Source organism: Suncus etruscus, chromosome 13 (genome assembly GCF_024139225.1).
Source record: "Suncus etruscus isolate mSunEtr1 chromosome 13, mSunEtr1.pri.cur, whole genome shotgun sequence".
Taxonomy (NCBI): Eukaryota; Metazoa; Chordata; class Mammalia; order Eulipotyphla; family Soricidae; genus Suncus; species Suncus etruscus.
Window position 1 is genome coordinate 36,672,358 of NC_064860.1, and position 12,695 is coordinate 36,685,052.

Consider the following 12,695-nt stretch of genomic DNA (forward strand, 5'->3'; position numbering starts at 1 on the left):
CCTTTCTGATGAATGTTTGCAAAACTATGAACTTTTCTCATAACACTGATACTGCTGTGTCCCTAAAGTTCTGGTAGCCTATATCCTCATTCTCATGAATCTTTTGAGTTTCACTTCCTTTTCTTTGAACCCCTACTGAGGGTTTTAATGAGCAACAAAATGGCCTAAAGAAAAACCACTATTGGAAGGAAACTGTCTAAAGACTTTACTGATCCTCTGATTCACTGAAAATTAGTCCCTGAATAATTGGGAACGGCTTCAGGAGACATTGACCACCAAATTTCAGAACCATTTAGATAATTAGAAAAATTCCTTTGTGAATATAGTAGCTATGGGATATGGTCGTATGCATTATTAAGGTGAGAGCTAGAGTAGATATATTGTATAATAGCATCAACTTTACCAAAATTCCAGTTTAAGGAGCAAATAAAGAAATAAGCTATCGTGATATCACACCACAGGTGGGGCAAAAGTAATTTCATGACTCATTTTTAAGTGAGATTAGTAAATAAATTGAAAACCATGTTTCCACTGAGTCTTGAATAATCTGTGATTCACATCCCTGCTCTGAACTACCAAATGCTTCTCACATTGTATCTGATGGTTTTGTGATCAATTGAGTGGAATATTACTTAAAGGAACAAGAAATCCCACTGGCTAATATTGAATGCAGGCAGAGAAAGCTTACCTACCCATCTGCTGCCTCTGGCACTCATGAGTCACACTGGCATTCTGGAAATGGCACGCAGGTGCAATAGCTGTTAGGACACTGAGGCTACAGAAAAGGAATAAAAGGACAAGGAAAGTCGTCTTTTTCAAAACAACTATGACATATGCTACTAATGCCTATTCTACCAAAAGAAAAAAGAAGATCATTGTATTAATTGAGTTCTTGTCTCCATCCCAGAAAAAGAGAATATAATTGTTAAAATGTTAAAATTACTTTTTAACTTTTACTTTCACTTAAAAGTTATCCTTAAGATATCAAAATTCTGGGGCCAGAGCAGTGGTGCAAAGCAGTGGGGCGTTTGTTTGCCTTGCATGCACTAACCGAGGACAAACCGCTGTTTGATCCCCATATGGTGTCCCATATGGTCCCCCAAGCCAGGAGTGATTTCTGAGCACATAGCCAGGCATAAACCCTGAGCATCACTGGGTGTGCCCCCCCCCAAAAAAGACCAAAATTCTGATTTAATATTCAACTACATTTACTATATTATGAGGAATTTTATAAGATTAAATTAGAAATCAAAAATATCTAAAGTAAAAAAGAATTAAATTAGCAAAATTGTTATTTGGCAGGTTTTAAATAATATATAATACTTCCTCCAGAGAGTAATCTGGGAGGGGGAAATCAATGGTTTCTGCTTAAAACAGCAGAAAAATCCACTTGATTACTGGTTCTGTGATCAGGGATCAGGGATAATTCCTAATCATGGAATACCTACTTGGTATCTACATGCAATATTGGGGACTGAACATACAAGTCAATTGCCTTAATCCCTCTACTATTTATTTCTCCAGCATTGAAAAGAACATTTTTTGTGGGGGTATACTTTGGGGATTGAAGCCAGATTTATTGCATGCAAGTCAAATGCTTTACCAACCCTGAAAAGAACACATTGTATTATATATTATTAATTATATCACAACATTATATTAGTTATTAGTTATTTTAGTATTGTGTTTTTTTTATGTTCCTGGTGTATATCCCAAGAGGTAGCATTGCTAGATCGTATGGAAGCTCAATTTCTAGATTTTTAAGGAATATCCAATTTGTTTTCCAGAAAGGCTAGACCAGTCTGCATTCCCACCAGCAGTGAAACCGTGTTCTTTTTTCCCCTGTAACCACACCAGCATTGTTTGTACTTGTTTGTTGTGATGTGTGCCAGTCTCTGTGGTATGAAATGATATCTCATTATTGTTTTGATTTGAATCTCCCTGATGATTAGTAATGTGGAACACTTTTTCATATGCTTATTGGCCATTTTTATTTATTCTTTGAGAAAATACCTGTTCATTTCCTTTCCCCCTTTTTTGGATGGAGTTAGAAGATTTTTTTTTTGTAAAGTTCAATCAGTACCTTGTATGTCTTAGATATTATCCTCTTATCTGGTGGATATTGGATGAATATGAAATGAAGAAATGGATATACTATATTTTAATTTATCTTATCAAAATGTGTAGTACTTACATTTTGATAACATTGCTAATATAAAACCCAAATCAAATGCTCAAAACGGTCCCTTATAAATTCAATATCAGAATTAACTGTTACAAATTTTTAGTAAAAAATGCTATTTATGTTTGTTTAATTTAGATATGTAAAATTACTTATATATCATCCAGTGTTATCTTAAAAATCACAAATCAGATTTACTCCCCATTTGAAGATTTTTATTTTTTTCTTAAAGCAAAATAGTTTTTATTGAAAGAATTCATGTAAAGAAGTGTAAGAGAAGAGAAAAAGAGAAATGTTTTCTCATGAGAGAACATAGGTTTGGGGAAAAGCCTTTAATCCAAATTTAACATACATCAATAATTTTCAAATGGGTTTTGACAACAAAGGGATTTCTCTAAATAAATTTTATACAAGTGTATAGAAAACTATTGTATATAAAACATGTTGTTTTAATTACTACATTTGTATAGTATAACTTAAAAATAGTGAAGAAGAGGCCTCCCATCTTCTTTTTCTCTAAAGCTGCTTTGGCTTTTCTGGAAGTTTTATTATACCATATAAATTTCAACAGCATTTGATCTGTTTTTAAAAAAAATGTTATGGGTATTTTTATAGGGACTGCATTTAATCTGTATAGTGCCTTGGGCAAGATCACCACTTTGACAATATTAATCCTTCCAGTCCATGAACAAGGGCTGTGTTTCCATTTCTTAGTGCTTTCCTTTATTTATTTTAGTACAGTTTTATCGTTTTGTTTGTATAAATCTTTCACCTTCTTTGTCAAGCAGATTCTCAGGTATTTTATTTTTCTGAGACACAATTGGCAAAAGAACTTAGAATAGGGGCGTACTATCAAATCGACAGAATAGAATAAAAATTACAGAGATAGAGCCATAGGTATATGGAAAGCTAATCATTTATGAAAGAGCAAAAATTAAGAAATGCAGCAAGTAAAACCAACAAGAAAATACTTATTGGACACATGGGGAAAAGATGAATTTGGACTTCTTTCTAACATCATAAATAAAAGTCAAATCAAAATGGATTAAAAATCTTGATATGAAACCTGAATCTATAAAATACATTGAGGAAAACATAAGCAAAACAGTTCATGATTTGAATCCAGAGTTATCTTCAACAAATTTAAGATTCAAAAGCATTGGCCAAGCAAATTGAAACCAAGGTAAACTAATGGGACTATATCAAACAAAGAAGCTTCTACATCACAAAAGAAACAATGGTCAGAATAGAGACTTTGTAGACTGGGAGAGGGTATTTCTTACCACCCATTGAATAAAGGTTGATATTCAAGATAATGGAGAACTAGTACAAATATATATTTTATATTTATAAATATATATATTTATATTATATATACTATATTTACCAGTGTATAAGGCGACTTTTTAACCCATGAAAAACTTATTAAAAGTCAGGGGTCATCTTATATGCCAAAATATGGCATGCTGAAACTTACTCCATTTTCAGGGACAAATGATCCATCCTCCTCTTACCATCGCATTCCATCCAGGCGTCATCACTCAGTTCTCTGCTTGTTCTAATTCATCATCTTTCTGGGCACACAAAGGAGCTGAGTTACCAAGCACCACATCTCACCCAGCAGCCGGGTATGCAGCTTTCAGTTGTTCCGTCCTTTGTTCAGCTTTTATAGGACACAGAGGAGGCGTTCTGTCTCCCTCTAGCGGTCTTATTAATCACTGCACCCCAGCCAGCTGCTCTTGGAGGAGCCCTCTTTCCCCACTCTCAATGTAGATCACAATTAAAAAAATCACAATCACTTACTACAAATGACAAATGTAAAATGATTGTTGGCACTCCAAAGTCTAACTTTATTAAACATACTGTTAACTTTTGAGGGTTCTACTCTTTTTTCTCTTACGTTTTTAATTTCCATTTGGTGTGCATTAAAAGAGAGTCTTATACGGCAAATATATCCCAAACCCTATATTTTAACAGGAAAAGTAGGTGGTCATCTTATGCTCCCAGTCATCTTATATGCCATAAAATATAGTATGTATAACCAACTGTATCTGAAATCAAGATGAAGAGATGAATAGAAACTTGCTCAAAAGAAAACATACACATGGTAAAAACAGTACTTAAAAAAATGATCTGCATTACTTACCATGAGGGACATGAAAATCAAACAAGGAGATATCACCTCATACCAGTCAGACTGGAATACATCACAAAGAATAATAATAATAATAATAATAATAATAATAATAATAATAATAATAATAATAATAAACAGTTCTGGCATAACAGTGAGGAAAAGGGATCCTTATAAACTGCTTGTGGAAGTATTGACTAGTCCAACATTTTTTTCGAAAACAATATGACTTCTTTTCACAAATAGCAATCGATCTTCTATATGATCCACAAATTCCATCTCTGGGCATCTTCTAAGGATCCAAGAACTCAACTTAAAAAAAAATCTGAACTCCTATGTTCAGTGCAGTACTATTAGCAGTCTTCCAAATCTGAAAAGAAAAAGAAACACAACTGTCCAAGATTATAAAATGATCAAGAAACTGTGATACATATACACAATGAAATACAACTCAGCTATAAGGAAACTAGAAAATTTGTTGCCACATTAATGAAGCTGAGAATAGTCAAGCTGAGTGAAAACAGACACAAAGTGATCTTTCCCATATTATATGAATGATATAAAGAAACATAGGGGATTAACATATTGCTTAAAGACAACAAAAACTGAGGACTTGTCTTTAGTAGGAACATAGGGGTGGGGAGGTAAAAAGGGGAGATAACAAGAATGGAGGGAAGCAGACACCTGTATGGATAATGTGGTGCTGAAATAAGTTCACGTACACAATCATGTAAACAGCAGTTTGCAAATAACAGTGCATGAAAATAAAAAAAACAAACTGGCCAAAAAAAAAACCCTCAAAATAAATATAGATAAATATGAACAAAATTACGAATAAAAATAAATACAAATAAATCTAACTAATTAATTAAAAGGTATTATACATATATATCATTGCATAATATTTTGGTACCAGGTACAAGAAGTAGCAAATAGGGCTGAAAAGACAGTAGAATATATATATTTTCCTTGTATGAAGCCAGCCAGAGTTCTATCCCCAAGGTAACATATGATCCCCAAACATGGATTGGTCCCTGAGCACAGAGCCAGCAGTAATCAAAAGTATGGCCCCAAATTATTTTTAAAAATAAGTATACATTGATTTTGAATATTATGTTTTCAGCATCAAAATGTAGTTCAATTATATTCATCTAGAATATAAAAACATATAAGTGTAAGATTTTTAGTAGTTTAAATATAAAATTATTCACATAATTTAACTGCCTACTCCTAACAATCATACTACTATAAAATTAAAAACATTTGCTATAATGTGTGGCAGATTTTGATTGCATAGTTCTGCATCTTACCCATCAATGACCAGAGACAAATCAAACACAACTGGATTCAATAATCAAAAATAAGTAATGATTTATTTCAAATTTATTATCTGCAAAGCATTTAAAATAACTTTCAAGAAAAAAATTAATTTACTACTGGAAAAGAGCTAATCCTCTTATGTAATTAAATAGGCACAAAAAGAAACAGGAAGAAGAAATTCATTGCAGAATCAGCCTTATTTTTCTCAAAGGGCTTTTATATCATTCTTTTCTCTGGTTTCTGCATAAAAAATAACAAATAAAAATATTTTGCTACTTTTCCATCCATATACCAAAAATTTCTCAATTAATAAAAATGTTATTAAAACTTTGTGATAAAATTGTAATAATACTTCTTACAATCATTAAGAAATGAATAGCATTATAAATTCTAAATTCTGGCAGGATAATTGAGATAAAGATGAATCTATTGTAATTTAATTAACTACTTAAAGTTTAAGATATTGTATAGTTTTTTATTTTTAAAAGACGCCCACATGACTGATGAAAGTGAAAGTACAACAGTTGTTTCGTGTTTTCCAACAAATTGACATATTTTTTAAAATACAAAATTTTAAGAATACATATGCTTCAAAAATAATTTATTATCATGTGATCCTATGAGTTAAAAAAATCACTACTTCTATTACCCCATTTCATGATAAACAGCTCTCAATAGGCTAGAAATAGAAAAGAACTTCCCAACTTGTTAAAAAATATCTATGAAACTAATAAAATTGTAGCTAATGTTGAGAACCCTGAAGTTGTTCCACTAAAATCAGGAACAAAACAAGAATGCACAAACTTTCTCAGATATTATAGTAAAATTAACATAATAATATTAGTATTGTAGTAATATCATACTAGAAGTTTCAGTGAATCCAATAAGTAATCAAAAGTTATATATGTTGGGAAGAAAGAAATCAAACTGTTAATGCTCATAGATGGTACAACGGGCATTTTTAAAAATTATTTAGGAATAAATAAAAAACACTTAGAATTAATACACTAATACAAAACTCTAAGATACAAGATTAGTACACAAAAGTCAGTGATTTTGCTATATAATAAAAAATGCAATTTTAAGTTTAACAACAGGTGATTTATTTTTTCCTTTTTTTTTCCTTTGATTTTTTTATTTTTTATTTATTTTTTATTTTTTATAAAATCTTTATTTAAGCACCATGATTACAAGCATGATTGTAGTTGGGTTTCAGTCTTAAACAGAACACTTCAGTTCACAAGTGCAACATTCCCATCACCAATGTCTCCTCCTCCTGCCTGTATTTGAAATAGGCGTTCTACTTCTCTCACCCAGTAGCATTATCATGCTAGTTGTTAGTGTAGTTATTTCCCTAACTGCATCACCACTCTTTGTGGTATTAGTACTCTCAAAGAAAATGTGGGGCCCTAAGAAGGAGCACACAATTTAATTCTCATGTCTGCATATGGTTGACCCCAGTTCTATCTTTGGCATTAGTAGTCCCCCAGTACTACTTTGGAGGTTCCAAACATTGCTGGGATGGATGACCTATGCCCTAGAAGATCTTTAAGTACAGATCAGAACAATCTAAGTTGTCAGTAAAGCTACAGGGATCATTAATGAGGCAAAACATTAGCCAAGCAAACAGAAGCAATGAGAAGAAATTTGACTACATTAAATTAAAAATATTTTGCAACTCAAAGGAAGTGTTGTTCAAAAGACATCAACATACTTGAAGCAAATATTTACTCATCACTCATCACATAAAGGGTTAATATCTAAGATAAGTAAATTGCTTTTAGAGCTCTATCCCCCAAACCCAATCTCATAAAAAGAATGGGTAGAAGAAATGAAAGCAATTTTTCTCAAAAAAGGATTACAAATGGCCAAAATGCATATGAAAAAAATGTCCTGTATCACTGAACATGATGGAATTGGGATGAACAACATTAAGATATCACACTGGGGCCCGGAGAGATAGCACAGCGGCGTTTGCCTTGCAAACGGCTGATCCAGGACCAAAGGTGGTTGGTTCGAATCCCTGTGTCCCATATGGTCCCCGCGTGCCTGCCGGGAGCTCTTTCTGAGCAGACAGCCAGGAGTAACCCCTGAGCAATGCCGGGTGTGACCCAAAAACCAAAAAAGAAAAAAAAAAGATATCACACTGTACCCAAGATACTGACACACAATAAAAGTCACAAAAGTAATCAGTGTTAATGTGGATGCAGGGAAAAGTGACCTTCATTCATTGCTTATGGGATTGTCAGTTGGATTAGCCTTTTTTGAAAATAATATAGACATTCCTCAAAAAAGTAGATGACCTTCCACATGATCTAGCTCTTACTTATTATAATATATATCAAGAGCCCCAAACCACAATTCAGATAAGACATTTGTATTCCTATATTTAATACAGAACTTACAATAGCCAAAGATTCAAAATAAAGCAAGTCCCTAAGAAAATATAGGTAGATAAAGAAGCTATGGGATATATATATATATAATAGAATACTACTCTAAGAAAAGATGAAAGTATGAAATGTGCTGTCATTTGGACAGATGTTTAGAGTATCATGCTGAGTAAAGTGAGCCAGGACAAGGACAGGCACAAAATGATCTTCCTTACACAGTAGGAAATAAATTTCTAAAGGCAAAAGAACCTATGAACTGATTTACAGAACTGAGTTTACCATGGCAGTGGTGGAGGAGGTATTGAGACAATAGTATTGAGACAATGATGGTGGCTGTGGATGCTGCCATGAAGAGTGTAGTGTTGGAATATTGTATGCATTATACCTTATCATTAATAGTACTGTAGATTACAGTGCCTAAGATAAAAATAAATGTAACTAATATAAATTCTTATCTCCTAAGAAAGTCATTATATATAGTTCCTAAAGCTGTGAGTGTTTATTATTTTGTGTTATATAGAAAAATGCATTGCCATTCTCATATCTGTGTTGACTTCATTTGGATGTCTGGCTGTGATATTTTAGTATATGCTCTTTCGTTGAGTGCTTTGTGGATTGCCATTTGCAGAGAGATTACTTCTTAAATTGCAGAGATCATCCACCAAAAGTCTCATGTAGTACAGCTGTATCTCCATAAGCTGATTTCCTTATTCTTTATGAACTGTTGTATAGCTGAGTTCTAGCATTTCTAGATAACTCTCAAGTAGCTTGTAAGACAACTTCAAGACAATTTACTTTTTTTATGATTTGGTACTAGAATCTTTTTTTTAATTGAAACCATTGTGATTTATAATGTCCTTCATAGTTGGGTTTTAGACATACTAATGAATTAAGGTCAATTCCACCACCAATGTCTCTCTACCATGTTCCTATAGTGTATCCCAACCACCACCCTTTATCCCTCTGCCTGCCCATATAATAGGTTCATTTACAGTTAGAGTTTGGAACTTCTAATTCCATTGTTGTTGACTTTAGCTTGGATATTTAATTCTGTCTCTTTTGTTTTATATCCACCAATGGACCTGAGACTGCTTGACACCTAGCTCCATCCTTTCATATTTATGTTCCTCCTTCTCCACTCAGTTTCCTTTTGAGAATTGTCTTAAATTCATTGGGAAATTTTGCATATAATTAGTCCTATTCTGGTCCAGCAAACTTTAGGTATACATATTGTTCAACCATAAATAATTCTTTACTGTTGGCAAACAGTTCCCAAAATATTCTCTTGTTCAACCTGAAGAGTATCTTAAACATGGTTAATTGTTCCTCAAACTACAGAGAAGTTAGTAGAAGAATGAAATGGCTTTCTGTGTGGATACAATGAAGTTTTATAAAAAGGGAGAATAAAGCTCAATCCATTCTACCTTCCATTTTGGGGAGGCTAAAAGTGTAAATTTACATAATTTGAACATCTTCCTAGGAAAAACTTTTCAAATTACTAAGTTTTCTTTTCAGAACCCTCTGTAATTTATAAAATCACAAAAGTAAAAAAAAAAAAAAAGAAAGAAAGAAAAGAAAAGAAAAAGAAAAAAATGTTCCCAGTACTTTAAGTTTCCTACACAAACTCTAACAATGGTTACCAGCTTTCTTTGAACTAAAAATTCAGACTGTGTCATTTTTTTTCTTTATTTCTTTCTTTTTCTTTTTTTTTTTTTTTTTTTTTTTGGTGTGTGTGTGTGTGTGTTTTGAGTCACATCCCAAAGCACTCAGGGGTTACTCCTGGCTCTGCGCTCAGAAATCACTCCTGGCAGTCACAGGGAGTCATATGGGATGTAGGATTGGCTGTGTGCAAGGCAAATGCCCTACTGCTGTGTTATCTCTCTGGCCTCAAGCTTGTGTCATTTTCTTTTGTCTCTAACCTTTTAGTGGTCAAGTCAAAAACAATGAATTAAAAAAGAAATCTATTTTATGTGTTTTAATTTTGATTTGGTGACCAAAACAGTCTGTGTGGAATGACTCCTGGCTCTCTATTCAGGGATCACTGCTGATGGTGCTTGGAGTATTGATCCAAGGTTGGTGATGTACAAAGCAAATGACTTACCCATTATATTGTCTCTCAAATGCCAAAAAAATCTATTTTAACACTTTGTTATATATAGCTACTTTCTATAATATTTCCAATTTTTAATTACATACCATTTGCCATATTTATATATTAGTGCATAAGTGACCTCTAAATCACATGTTAAATATTCACCAGATGTATTTGAGCATTGTTTGACATTAATATGAGCTCCATGTACATGTATTTCAGAGAGGCATAAGTAAAACCATTTTTTAAGAATTCACATAACACTACTGGTATTATTTTTCTAATGCATGTCATGTTATATATAAAACTTAAATATGTGTGTGCTGTAGCAGTGGCGCAAGCAGTAAGGCATTTGCCTTGCACATGCTTACCTAGGACAAACTGTGGTTCAATCCCCTGAGTCCCATATGGTTCCCCCAAGCCAGGAGCGATTTCTGAGCTCATAGCAAGGAGTTATCCCTGAGCGTCACTGAGTGTGGCCCAAAAACAAACAACAACAACAACAACAAAAAAAAAAAAAAAAACACTTAAATATGTGCTGAGTATTTTGAGGAAAAGCATTCTTTTGAGGCTTCTACATAATCTACTTTACCAGATAATGGTGTGATCTTCAATTCTAGATAGATGTGTAAATTGATGTAAGTAGAAGAAGCTCCTTTTTGGGATTTGTAATTTACCTATTTCATAATGTGCATATTCTCCACAACTGTCTCAATTCCCATCAAATAGCAAAATATTTAAAGGTGCTCAAAATGGTGGGTAAATAGAATAAAGTTGACCCATTCTACTGGAGAGATGATGAAAGATCGGAACCTTGAGAAAAATTCCTCCCCACCAAATTCCATCAATATTGTTTCAAATTTTGATTTTGTTCTTTCTTAGAGCAGAATGAACAACTTCATTGTTTGTTTAATGCAAAAAATTATAATTTTATAAGACAATGAGACAGCCTATATTGATGTGACATTAAAATATTTCCCTCAAAAATTCTATAATTTTCCCAGGACATTAATTTATATTTCACTGAATTTTGAAAGTAAAAATAATTTCATAAAATTTACATTCCTATTGGTAATTAATGTGGATTAACTAGACTTAACTAAATACCTACATCAATTAAATGAACTGAATTTAATATAAATGAAAAAGAAGTTATCCCAAAAGAATTCTGCACATTAGATGGTGATATAAAGGTCATTGGTGGACATCCTTCAGGGTGCTCTGTAGAAGCTTAAATTTAGCAGGAATTTTGATAAAACATAATGACTCATATAAAATTAGGTTAAAAAGAAACAAAAAATACCTTTGAGAATACTGAAGAAGCTTCTAATAGCTTGGCGGTACTATGCTTCATTCATATTTACAGTCATAATAATACCAGAAATCATGACTCTCACATTTAATATCCAGGGCAGATCCTGGGGGGCTAACTAACAGCTGAGGTCACTTTCAATAGGTTTGTGACTTCCCTCAACTCACAGAGATTATCCTAGGTCATATACGCTCTCTCACATCGCCCATTAAATCTTTGCTAGAGTTCATAATCTCTACCTTTTAAATCTTTACTTTTACTCAACTTTAATGTTGCAATAAATCCTCTTTCAAAAGTAACCAATCTAAAACCTACTTAAATCATACTCCCACATATTCTACTATTTAGGTAAATTTTTCTATGGTATTTATATTAGGTTATATCAAATATGAGGTTAAGAACTTAATCACACTGAGCCTGACTAGAACAGCAGTGTTTTTCCTACAGTATTGAATGTAATAGGTCTTTTTCAGAAAGATGGAAAATGGCTGACTGTGGAAGCTGCAACAAAAGAATGCCAAAAATATATTTGAATGGTTTAAATCAAGAAACATTCTTTAAATTGAGAAACTGTGATTATTTTCCCCCAAAGGCATGGTACAATGCAATATTTCATTTGAATTTAAAAAGATACATGAATGTTCTAACACTTTACATGTCATGTTATATATAAAACTTAAATATGTGTGGGCTGTAGCAGTGGCGCAAGCAGTAAGGCATTTGCCTTGCACATGCTTACCTAGGACAAACTGTGGTTCAATTCCCTGGTGTCCGATATGGTCCCCCCAAGCCAGGGGCAATTTCTTTTGTTTTTTTTTGTTTTTGTTTTTTTTTTGTCCCCCAATTCACAATACATACCCGGCAAGGGGCCTGTGTTGAGGTGTATATGGGGTGCCTTTACTGTACCTCCTCTTTCTATACAGCCAGTGTAAAGAACACAGCCTGTGGTAATATTTGGGAAGCCTTATCTTATCTTTTATTTATTTATTTATTTATTTATTTTTTAATATAATTTTTATTTTGATCATAGTGTCTTACATATTGTTGACAATAACATTTTAGGTACATATTTACATAAAATCAGGGGGGATTCCCATCCCCAAATTGTCCTCCCTACCCCTCCGTTGTTGTCCTACCTCCCATTTCCTCTTCCCTCACCCCCAGGGCGGCTAGAATATGTGGTCCCCTCTGTATCCAACCCACTACTTAGTAGTCTTGCACCTGTTTGGTCTTGATGCCTCCCTTATCTCCCCCTCTAACTG

General features: G+C 33.1%; 1 non-coding gene across 1 annotated transcript; it reads right to left on the reverse strand.

The window, feature by feature from the left end:
- Nucleotides 1–12,264: 12,264 nt before the first annotated feature.
- On the reverse strand, nt 12,265–12,397 carry LOC126026371 (small nucleolar RNA SNORA51). The gene has a single exon (XR_007501662.1). It is a non-coding gene; the product is annotated as a small nucleolar RNA SNORA51 (small nucleolar RNA).
- Between the last annotated feature and the right edge of the window lie 298 nt (nt 12,398–12,695).